Here is a 12296-nt window from a genome sequence, read left to right on the forward strand (position 1 = left end):
ACCCCCTCCTCCCCTCCCTCCCTCCCTCACACTCCCCCACCGTCTCCAGCCCCCCCATCCTCCCCCAGACATTTGTTTAGATAAATGACTTTAGAGATATAGTGTGGAAACAATCTCTTTAGCCACCGAGTCTGTGCTGACCAGCGATACCAGCACATGAATTAACACATTACACTTATACCAAGCCAATTAACCTACAAACGCACATTATTGGAGTGAAAACCGAAAATCTCAGTCACAGGGAGAACGTGCAAACTCCGTACAGACAGCAGCAGTAGTCAGGATCAAAGCTGTGTCTATGGAGCTGTGAGGCAGCAAATCTATCACTGCGCAAGTATCAGTATACATAAACACTTTATTGCATCGTGGATATGCATACGTGTACAGCGGGGGTACACTGAGACAGAATACTGAGGCACCATTCTTGCCCCGGCCCATTTTGCTCCCCATCGAAAAGGAACAGTTTTACTCACTGCAGAGGTTCACCTGCACCTCCTCCAACCCCATCTACTGTATCCGCTGTTCCAGGTGTGGACTCCTGCTATATCGGCGAGACCAAGCGCAGGCTCGGCGACGTTTCGCTGAACACCTCCGCTCAGTCCGCCTTAACCAACTTGATCTCCGGTTGCTAAACACTTCAACTCCCCCTCTCATTCCACACTGACCTTTCTGTCCTGGCCTCCCTCACTGTCAGAGTGAGGCCCAGCGCAAATTGGGGAACAGCACCTCATATTTTCACTTGGGCAGCTTACACCCCAGCGGTATGACATTGACTTCTATAACTTCAAGTAGGCCCTTGCTTTCCCCTCTCTCTCCATCCCTCCCCTTCCCAGTTCTCCCACCAGTTGACTGTCTCTGATACATTCTATCTCTGTCACGCCACTCCCCTGACCTCAGTCTGAAGAAGGGTCTCGACCGAACATCTGCCATTCCTTCTCTCCAGGGATGCTGCCTGCACCCGCTGAGTTACTCCAGCATTTTGTGTCTACCTTCAATTTCAACCAGCATCTGCAAACAGAGGATGTACTTCCAGTGGCAGCTGAGGAAACACAATCTGCCACAAGCAATGATGGTCCAATTCTACACGGCCATTGTAGAGTCTGTTCTCACCTTCTATCATGGTCCGGTTTGGCTCAGCCACCAAGCACGACACCTGGAGGCTGCAGCCAATCGTCCGATCAGCTGAGAAGGTTATTGGCTGCAATCTTCCCTCCATTGATGAACTGTACACTGCAAGGGCCAGGAAGCGAGTGGGCAAGATCATCTCTGACCCCTCTCACCCTGGTCAAAAACTCTTTGAATCACTTCCCTCTGGAAGGCGACTCCGGACTGTCAAAGCTGCCCAGCCAGACATATAAAACAACCTTTTTTCCACGAGTAGTAGCTCTACTCAATAACCAAAAGATGTCTCGTCAATCTTTACAAGAATGATCCCAGGAATGAGTGAAGGGAATTGGGCATCTTCATTTCATAATAGTCACCGTCACGCGGACTTTATTTGTCACATGTCCAACTGCACGGTGAAATTCTTTCTGCATATATTACACATGCGAGCGCCGACATTATTCCAAGTCCGGTCAGCCCGCGCGCTGGATGTACTGGTCAGATCCACGCCATCTCTGTGGTGACTCCACAGATGTCCCGCCCCATCTCACGGGGGCGGGGACATCTCCTGCAGCTGACCATGAAGGCACAGGCGGCATTATCGGCCGTAAGGAAGGAAACTTCAATGCTAGCATTGATATCAAGAGGACTGGAATACAAACACAGAGATGTAACACTGAGGCTCTACAAGGTGCTGGTCAGGCCACATTTGGAGAACTGGGAGCAAATCTGGGCCCCAGATCTGAAGAAGGATGTGCCGGCTCTGGAGAGGGTCAAGAGGAGGTTTACAAGAACGATCCCAGGAATGAGTGGGTTAACCTATGATGAGCGTTTGACAGCTCTTGGCCTGTACTCACTGGAGATTAGAGGCTGAGGGGAGACCTCATTGAAACGTACAGAATAGTGAAAGGCTTGGATAGAGTGGGTGTGGAGAGGATGTTCCCACTGGTGGGAGAGTCTAGGACTAGAGGTCACCAGCCTCAGAATAAAGGACGTACATTTAGGAAGGAGACGAGGGAGGAATTTTTATGTCAAAGGGGTTGGTGAATCTGTGGAACTCATTGCCAACAGGCGGCTGTGGAGTCCAAGTCCAGTGGATATGTTTGAGGCAGAGATAGACAAGTCTTCAATAGATTCAAAAAGCTGGAATACCCAGCGGGACAGGCAGCATCTCTGATGGAAGGAATGGGTGAAGTTTTGCGCCGAGACCCTACCTTCTGTCAGCAGAATGAGTACTGACCTGAAACGTCACCTTTTCATGTTCTCCGGTGATGCTGCCTGTCCCACTGAGTTACTCCAGCTTTTTGTGTCTATCTTCAGTGTAAACCAGCGTCTGCAGTTCCTTCCTAGACAAGTTCTTGATTAGAACGGGTGTCAAGGGTTATGAGGAGAAGGCAGGAAATGGGATGAAGTGGCAGAGATCAGCCATGATTGGATGACACAGTGGACTCGATGGGACGAATGGCCTCATTCTACTCCCATCACTTGTGAACTTGTGTCGGGTGAGGAGGGGAATGAAATGTAGAACGGGAGGGAGGGAGGGGGAGAGGGAGGGGGGGGATGATCTATCTCTCCCTCCTAACCCCATTCTCCTGCCTTCTCCCCATATCCTCTGACACCCGTACTAATCAGAATCTATCTATCACTGTCTTAAAAATACCCACTGACTTGGCCTCCAGAGCCGTCTGTGGCAAAGAATTCCACAGATTCACCGCCCTCTCATGACTGCATAGCCGGACATAGTGCGATCTCCATCATCAAGTTCGCTGACGACACCACTGTTGTGGGACGAATCACTGATGGGGACGAGTCAGAGTATAGAAGTGAGATCGACGCGATTGACCAAATGGTGCCAGCACAATAACCTGGCTCTCAACACCAGCAAAAACCAAGAAACTCAATGTAGACTGGAAGGGGTAGGTTAGGGGACCCACAATCCCGTTTATATCAACGGGACGATGGTGGAAAGGGTCAAGAAATTCAAATTCCTGGGCGTGCACATTTCCGAAGATTTTTCTTGGTCCCAGCACATGATGCTATTATAAAGAAAGCACATCAGCGCCTCTACTTCCTGAGAAGATTACGGAGAGTCAGTTTGTCAAGAGGACTCTCTCGAACATCTACAGGTGCACAGTGGAGAGCACGATGACCGGTTGCATCGTGGCTTGGTTCGGCAACTTGAGCGTCCAGGAACGGAAAGAATGCAGAAAGTGTGACCACTGCCCATTCCACCATCGCCTCTGACTCCCCACCATCGAAGGGATCTATTGCAGTCGCTGCCTCAAAAGGTTGCCAGCATCATCAAGGACCCACACCATCTGGCCACACACTCATCTCTCCGCTCCCATCGGGTAGAAGGTACAGGAGCCTGAAATCTGCAACATCCAGGTTCAGGAACAGCTGCTTCCCCACAGCCATCAGGCTATTAACCCACCAACAAACAGACTCTGAACTGTAACAGCTATTGCACTTTATCTGTTTATTTATGTGTATATTGAACTGAACTGTTCTGTATTTATGCTTACAATATTCTGTTGTGCTGCAGCAAGCAAGAATTCATTGTCCTATCTGGGACACATGACAATAAACTCTCTGACTTGACTTAACTCTGACTAAAGAAATTCCTCCTCATCTCCTTCCCAAAATAAGTGATTCCCAATTCCCCTCGACCACACTTTTCATCCATTAATTTCCCTCCTGGGATAAATTAAGTTCTATTTTGTCGTGAACGGAGGAGAGATAAACGTCTGAGGTGGAGGCGTTACATTGCTGTCCTCGGAGATAGTGAGCCATCTTTGCTTCCTGTTTCAAGTAAAGTTGACTTGACCGTCTCGAGGGATCTAAATAGAGAGAAAATGATCAAACTAATGGCAATGTAGAATGTAGTGAACACTTAAACTTGTCAAACTCCGTGACAAAGATTAGTGATGCGATGTCTCTCGGCAGCTTTGTATCGGAGGGATGTACGGGGGATTCTCAGGTCCAAGTCCATAACTCCACACCTTTCAACCTAATGGGGTGACCAGAACTGCACCCCAATGTCCTATAAAGCTGCATCATGACGACCCCAGCTGTGGAGCGGGCCGGTATACAGCTGTGGGGACCGGTGTCCAGATGTGCAAGGGTCCTAGCCATTTGTGGCCCATATCCAGCTGTGGGGACAGAGGGTATCCAGCTGTGGGGAGGGGCCGTATCCAGATGTGAGAGGGGGTGATGCCCTGTTGTGGGGCAGTCCTGCGTTCAGCGACAGATGTAAGTCCAGATGTGGGAGAAGTCAGCACCAGCCATGCGGAGGGGCCGGTCCAGCTGTGGAGTGGCAGAATCCAGATGTGGGAGGGCTATCCAACTGTGGGGAGGGACCATATCCAGCTGTGAGGAGGGGGGTATACAGATGTAGGAGTGGGGCGATGTCCAGCTGTGGGGCACCTGCGTTCAGCTACAGACTCATTTGTCCAGATGTGCGGCTGGTCAAGCTGTGTTGGGGCCGTATCCACTTGGGGGGCGGGGACAGTCCAGCTGTGGGGGGGGGCCGTATCCAGATGTGGGAGGGTTATCCAGCTGTGGGGGGGGGCGTATCCAGATGTGGGAGGGTGCGATGTCCAGCTGTGGAGCACACCTGCGTTCAGCTACAGACTCATTAGTCCAGATGTGCGGCTGGTCCAGCTGTGGGAGATAAACACTGGAAACACAGCGTCACAACAAGGATCCAGTGACTCCACACTGGGGACGGGGAATCATAATGTTGACCAATATTTTCCTGAAGAATATTTAATCTTGAGGTGTATGGTTTGTAATTCCCGACTTCCCGCTAAAGATGCAGCGATCCCCGCACATTAACACTATCCTACACACACACTGAGGACAATTTACATTTTTATACCAAGCCAATTAATCTACAAACCCTGTCGTCTTTGGAATGTGGGAGGAAACCGAAGATCTTGGAGAAAACCCACGCAGGTCACGGGGCGAGAACGTGCAAACTCCATACAGACAGCACCGTAGTCGGGATCGAACCCGCGTCTCTGTCGCTGTGAGGCAGCAGCTCTACCCGCTGCACCACCACCGTGCCTCTTTACCGAGTTACAACATACTGACGAGAAACGCAAGGACAGAAATTATATTTCTTACCGTGTGTTCCGATTGTAGATGAAGGCACCGAGGGCACCGAGGACTGTGGCAAGGGCAACGCCACCGATGACACCACCAATGATCGCTGCTACAGAAACAAAATGATGAGGGTTAGTGAGGGAGGAACCTTCCTTCAGGCCACTGAGCCAAGGGCAAGGTGATTATACCTCAACTTCCAGACTTGAGTGAATGAATTAAAGATACAGCACGGAAACAGGCCTTTCAGCCCAACAAGCCAATTAACCAACAAACCCGCACGTCTTTAGAGGTTGGAGGAAACCGGAGCACCCGGAATAAGCCCACACAGGTCACGGGGAGAACATGCAAACTCCGTACAGACAGCGCCTGTAGTCGAGATGGAACCCGGGTCTCTGGTGCCGTGACGGCAGCAGCTATACCCGCTGCACCAGTGTTGCATTCTTCCCACCTAGTGTCCATCACAGCTCTGAACTGCCCCTTGCGCATGGCTGAAGTGTGTCCGTGTGGGTGGGGGGTGGGGTGTGGGGGGGGGAGTGAGGGGTGAGGGGTGGGGTGTGGGGGTGTGGGGGTGAGGGGGTGAGGGGTGGGGGTTGGGGGGTGAGGGGGTGGGGGTGAGGGGGTGAGTGGTGGGGGGGACGGGGTGGGGTGGAGGGAGGGAGTGAGGATCTGTGTACGACTCGCTTTAGGACGGGCCTCTTACCGTTATGTCCAGTTGCAGTTTTGGTCTGGTGGCCACTTTGATCAACGATGCTCTCTAGATGGTGGAATGGCAAGAGTTAGTGGTTCGATTACTCTCTCTGACATGATTAGACACAGCCCCAAATCCCACCAAAGTCAAGTCCACTTTGGGGCAAAACAGAGAGTGTCCCGATCCTACACTTGGACATGCTCCAACCTTGAGGTGTCCCAGCTACCTGGAGATCACAGCTGGGACAAGGTCTACTGTGGCCACCATCACTGTGGTGGCCATTCTCTCCACCCTTGTAGCCACACTAAGACCGAGCCAATCATGCCCTGGGAATCTGACCACAGAGCAGGCGACCATTCGGCCCATCGATGCCAACCTGGACCCACTGCAGTTTCGCTTACTGAGCCAACCGGTCCACAGAGGACGCAGTCTCTACAACCTCGCACTATCACATCTCGACCGGAAGAATACCTATGCCAGGATCTCTTCATAGACTTCAGCTCCGCTTTTTAACACTATCATTCCTCAGCAGCTGGTGGAGAAGCTGAAGCTGTTGAAGGTGGACACTGGCACTTGCAACTGGGTCCTTAACATTTTGACACAACGGCAGCAGAAGTCAGGGTGGGCAGCCGGACATCAAGAACCATCGCTGTGAGCACTGGCTCACCAAGGATGTGTCCTAAGCCACCTGCTGTTTCAGTCTGCTTACACATGACTGTACTGCCATTACATCAATAAGTTCGCTGATGACACAACAGTGGTGGGTCTCATCAGTGACAACAATGAGTCGGCCGTACAGGATGGAGGTGGAGCTGCTTACAGAGTGGTGCAGATCTCACAATCTCACCTCAACGTGAAAAGACCAAGGAAATGGTGATCGATTTCAGGAGGGCTGGAAAACACCATCACACACTGCTGCATATTGATGGCAGCTGCTGTGGAGAGGGTCAGCAGTGTGAAGTTCTTGGGACTTCACATGGCGGACGACCTGACCTCTACGACCAACACCACAGCAGTGATCAAAAGAGCTCAGCAGCGGCTCCACCCTCTACGGGAGACTAAGGAAAGCAGGACCCTACTCAAGGTGAACCCCAGAAAAGCTGCGGTCCTGACAACATACCGGGGCGTGTGCTCAGAGACTGTGCTGACCAACTCACAGATGTTCTCACTGACATCTACAACACCTCTCTGAGCCAAGCCATCATACCAGCATGCTTCAAAGCCACCACCATCATACCGCTACCCAAGAAATCCCCAGCCTCAACACTGAACGACTACCGGCCCATAGCACTCACGTCCATCATGATGAAGTGCTTGAAAGGTTGGTCAAGGCCCACATAACATCCAGTCTCCCCTCTACATTTGACCCATTCCAGTTTGCATACCGTCCCAGCCGTTCCACTGATGATGCCATAGCAACAGCACTGGCTCATCTGGAAAACAATAACAGTTACGTGCGGATGCTGTTTCATCGACTTCAGCTCCGCCTTCAACACAGTCATACCTCAACACCTGGTGAATAAACTCGGCGAAATAGGCATCAGCACCCCACTATGCAACTGGTTACTGGACTTCCTCACCGACAGACCACAGACAGTAAGAGTTGGCAAAAACTCATCAGAGACCACCATCATGAACACCGGGGTCCCACAGGGATGTGTGCTGATCCCTCTGTTGTTCACGCTGATGACACATGACTGTTGTGCCAAACATAATTCGAACCACATCATCAAGTTCGCAGATGACACAACAGTGGTGGGTCTCATCAGCCACGATGACGACTCAGCCTACAGAGAGGAGGTACAACAACTCATCAACTGGTGTGACATCAATAACCTTCAACTCAATGTCAATAAGACAAAATAAATAACTGTGGACTTCAGGAAGAAACAGACAGCACACACCCCACTCACCATAAATGGCAGTGCAGTGGAGTCTGTGAAAAGCACCAAGTTCCTGGGAGTGCACATCACAGATGATCAGACATGGTCCACCAACACCATCTCCCTAGTCAAGAAAGCACAGCAACGCCTCCACTTCCTTCGACGGATGAGGAGAGCCGACCTCCCCCCTTCTGCCCTCACCACTTTTTACAGGGGTGCCATTGAGAGTATTCTTACCAGCAGTCTCTCAGTCTGGTATGGCAGTTGCTCTGCTGCTGACCAGAAGGCCCTACAGAGAGTGGCGAGGACAGCGGAGAAGATCACCAGATCACCCCAACCAGCAATCCAGGACTATACCCATCTCGCTGTCGCAAGAGAGCAACCAATATAATCAAAGACACCACCCACCCAGCACACAAACTGTTCACCCACCTACCATCCGGCAAGCGCTACCGCAGCATGCGGAGCAAAACCACCAGATTCAAAACAGCTTTTTTCCCTCAGGCCATCAGACTACTCAACACACTCAAGAAAATTCCATGAACATTACACAAACAAAGACCAACTGACTGTCAAAATAACTTTAACTCAATGTCTGCAGTATGCTATTTGCACTTTTCTATATTGCACCTTTTATTATTGCACCTTAATAACATACCTCAACATTTTACTACACTCTGGCACACTGTGTATATGTTATATAATGTATATGTCCATTGTCTATCTTTATTGGTATATTGTCTGTCTGTGTTATAAATATTACTTGCACATTTGGAGTATGGGGAAACGCAATTTCAATCCTCTGTGTAACTACTTGTTGCATTATTTGAATTGACAATAAAGTTTACTTTGAACTTTGAGGTCTCCCAACTGTTTATCTAAGGACCTTCTACAGGGGCACCATCGAGAGCATACTGACCTACGGCATCACTTCCTGGTTAGGGAGCTGCAAGGCTTATGAGCAAAACCTACTCAACAGGATAGTGAAGACAGCCAGCAGGATCATTGGTGCCCCACTCCCTTTCCTGGTGGAGATCTATAAGAAGCGGGGCATCAGCAGAGCCATCTCCATTATCTAGGACCCCTATCAACCATCACACCACATCTTCTCCATTCTGCCATCTGGGAAGAGGTACAAGAGCATCAGCTGCAAAACCAGCAGGATGCTCCACAGCTTCTTCCCACAGGCAATAAGACTGGTTAACGGATCGTGTCCCCTCCCCATACACCAACATATCTAACCTCGCCCATACTATGACAGCTAGGCACCTGTCAAAGCAAAGCCACTGTTCGGTCTGAATGTCTCTTTTATTTCAATTTTTAGGCCTCTTTTAGATATGGTAATTTTAATTTTTAAAGCTATATGTATTTATCCTGTTTTTATTAATTGCACTGACGGGAACTGATTGAGAAACATTTTTTTCGTTTCGTCTATGGATGTAAGTACTCAGTTAAAATGACATTAAAGTAAATACTGAATACATACTGATCACATGCTGACCCGACCAACACTGAACACACTACTCTGAAGCTTCTGCTCTCTCTCCACCCCCCCCCCCCCCCCCCTCCTGTCCCCCCCCCTTCCTCCCTCACCCCCCCCTTCTGTAGGTCCCTTGCAGTCAGAATCAGGTGAATTGATCATGGGGAAGAAGGACATGGCAGACCAATTGAATAACTACTTTGGTTCTGTTATCACTAAGGAAGACATAAATAATCTGCCGGAAATAGCAGGGGACCGGGGGTCAAATGAGATGGAGGAACTGAGTGAAATCCAGGTTAGCCAGGAAGTGGTGTTAGGTAAATTGAATGGATTAAAGGCCAAAAATCCCAGGGCCAGATAGGCTGCATCCCAGAGTACTTAAGGAAGTAGCCGCAGAAATAGTGGACGCATTAGTGATAATTTTTCAAAACTATTTAGATTCTGGAGTAGTTCCTGAGGATTGGAGGGTAGATAATGTAACCCCACTTTTTAAAAAGGGAGGGAGTGAGAAAACGGGGAATTACAGACCAGTTAGTCTAACATCGGTAGTAGGGAAACTGCTAGAGTCAGTTATTAAAGATGGGATAGCAGCACATTTGGAAAGTGGTGAAATCATTGGACAAAGTCAGCATGGATTTACAAAAGGTAAATCATGTCTGACGAATCTTATAGAATTTTTCGAGGATGTAACTAGTAGAGTGGATAAGGGAGAACCAGTGGAGGTGTTATATCTGGACTTTCAGAAGGCTTTCAACAAGGTCCCACATAAGAGATTAGTATACAAATTTAAAGCACATGGTATTGGGAGTTCAGTATTGATGTGGATAGAGAACTGGCTGGCAAACAGGAAGCAAAGAGTAGGAGTAAACGGGTCCTTTTCACAATGGCAGGCAGTGGCTAGTGAGGTACCGCAAGGCTCAGTGCTGGGACCCCAGCTATTTACGATATATATTAATGATTTGGACGAGGGAATTGAATGCAACATCTCCAAGTTTGCGGATGACATGAAGCTGGGGGGCAGTGTTAGCTGTGAGGAGGATGCTAGGAGGCTGCAAGATGACTTGGATAGGCTGGGTGAGTGCGCAAATGCATGGCAAATGCAGTATAATGTGGATAAATGTGAGGTTTTCGAATTTGGTGGCAAAAAACAGGAAAGTAGACTATTATCTGAATGGTGGCCGATTAGGAAAAGGGGAGATGCAACGAGACCTGGGTGTCATGGTACACCAGTCATTGAAAGTAGGCATGCAGGTGCAGCAGGCAGTGAAGAAAGCGAATGGTATGTTAGCATTCATAGTAAATGGATTTGAGTATTGGAGCAGAGAGGTTCTACTGCAGTTGTACATGGTCTTGGTGAGACCACACCTGGAGTATTGTGTACAGTTCTGGTCTCCTAATCTGAGGAAGGACATTCTTGCCATAGAGGGAGTACAGAGAAGGTTCACCAGACTCATTCCTGGGATGTCAGGACTTTCATATGAAGAAAGACTGGATAGACTCGGCTTGTACTCGCTAGAATTTAGAAGATTGAGGGCGGATCTTATAGAAACTTACAAGATTCTTAAGGGTTGGATGCAGGAAGATTGTTCCCGATGTTGGGGAAGTCCAGAACAAGGGGTCACAGTTTAAGGATAAAGGGGAAATCTTTTAGGAATGAGATGAGAAAAACATTTTTTACACAGAGAATGGTGAGTGTCTGGAATTCTCTGCCATAGAATGTAGTTGAAGCCAGTTCATTGGCTATATTTAAGAGGGAGTTAGATGTGGCCCTTGTGGCTAAAGGGATCAGGGGGTATGGAGAGAAGGCAGGTTCAGAATACTGAGTTGGATGATCAGCCATGATCAGCTGAGAGATGCCGGCATAATCCACATCTACAAGAGGAACGCCAATCCTGTGACAATCACCGTGGTGGCTCCCTCCTGCCTGTAACAGGGATGTTCCTGGCTCACGTTCTGCTCAGCCGACGTCTGCAACACCTTGAGCAGATTATGGGCTGTCCCACTTATGCGGATTTTTTCGGCGACTGCCGGCTCCCGTCATTGGTCATTGCAGGTCGGCAAAAAATGTTCAACATGTTGAAAATCCAGCGGCGACCAGAAAGATGCTACGACTCTTTGGGCGACTGAGGAGACGACTCACGACCATACAGGTGACACCCTGGTGACATGTTGCGGGGTACATGAAGCCCTGTACGGTCATGAGTAGTCGACCAAAGAGTCGTACCTTGTTCTGGTCACCGCTGGATTGTCAACATGTTGAACATTTTCGGCGACCTGTAACGACCTATGACGGGTACCGGCAGTTGCTGAAAAAGTTGCGTAAGTGGGACAGGCCCATAAGCTTCTCCTCCCAGAAAGCCAATGTTGGTTCTGTGCAGAGCGTGGATGTAGACATGATATTTGCTGCACATCAGATCCAGGACAAATGGCAAGGGCAGCACAGTGACCTCTTTGTGACCTTTGTTGGTCTTATCACGGCCTTCGATACGGTGAGCAGAGATGGTTTGTGGAAGATAATGGAGAGGTTTTGGCGGTCCCAGCAGGTTGATCACGGTTGTCCGGCAGTTCCACGATGGCATGATGGTGAAAGTATTGGATGATGGAGATGAGGCAGAAGTGACAAACTAGTGATAAACGGCATGAAGCAAGGCTGCGTACTTGCCCCTACACTGTAATATGGTCTTCTCCGCCATACTGATCCCGCACCTCCTCAGGCTGGGCCCGGTCGGGATCATTTACACGTCAAGTACAGGACTGACGGTGGGCGATTCAACCTCAGGAGCCTACACGCTGTGACAAGGGTAGCCTCGATCACAGGAATAATCGGCCTGTTGTCCGTACGTCCCCTCTCCTCACAGCCTCACAGTGCTATTGGCCACAGGTTGTGGACGGTCACACTGTATTACTGTAAGACAGACACAAACCTGTCACACCCGTGGTAAAGGGGCAGTATTCCTCCTTGTCACCATCCCCTCAGCTGACAATGAACCATTCTCCAATTTCCTCGAGCTACGCCCCCTTTGATCTGTGTTTT

General features: G+C 49.5%; 1 long non-coding RNA gene across 1 annotated transcript in view; it reads right to left on the reverse strand.

Moving 5' to 3' along the window:
- Positions 1 to 3819: 3819 nt before the first annotated feature.
- The window catches only part of LOC116987088, a 41290-nt gene continuing 32813 nt past the window's right edge, over positions 3820 to 12296 (reverse strand). Inside the window, exon 2 of the long non-coding RNA XR_004415633.1 lies at positions 3820 to 3944. This is a non-coding gene — a long non-coding RNA (uncharacterized LOC116987088). The remainder of the gene's footprint in view (positions 3945 to 12296) is intronic.

The sequence above is a fragment of the Amblyraja radiata genome, chromosome 24 (genome assembly GCF_010909765.2).
Source record: "Amblyraja radiata isolate CabotCenter1 chromosome 24, sAmbRad1.1.pri, whole genome shotgun sequence".
Lineage (NCBI taxonomy): Eukaryota > Metazoa > Chordata > Chondrichthyes > Rajiformes > Rajidae > Amblyraja > Amblyraja radiata.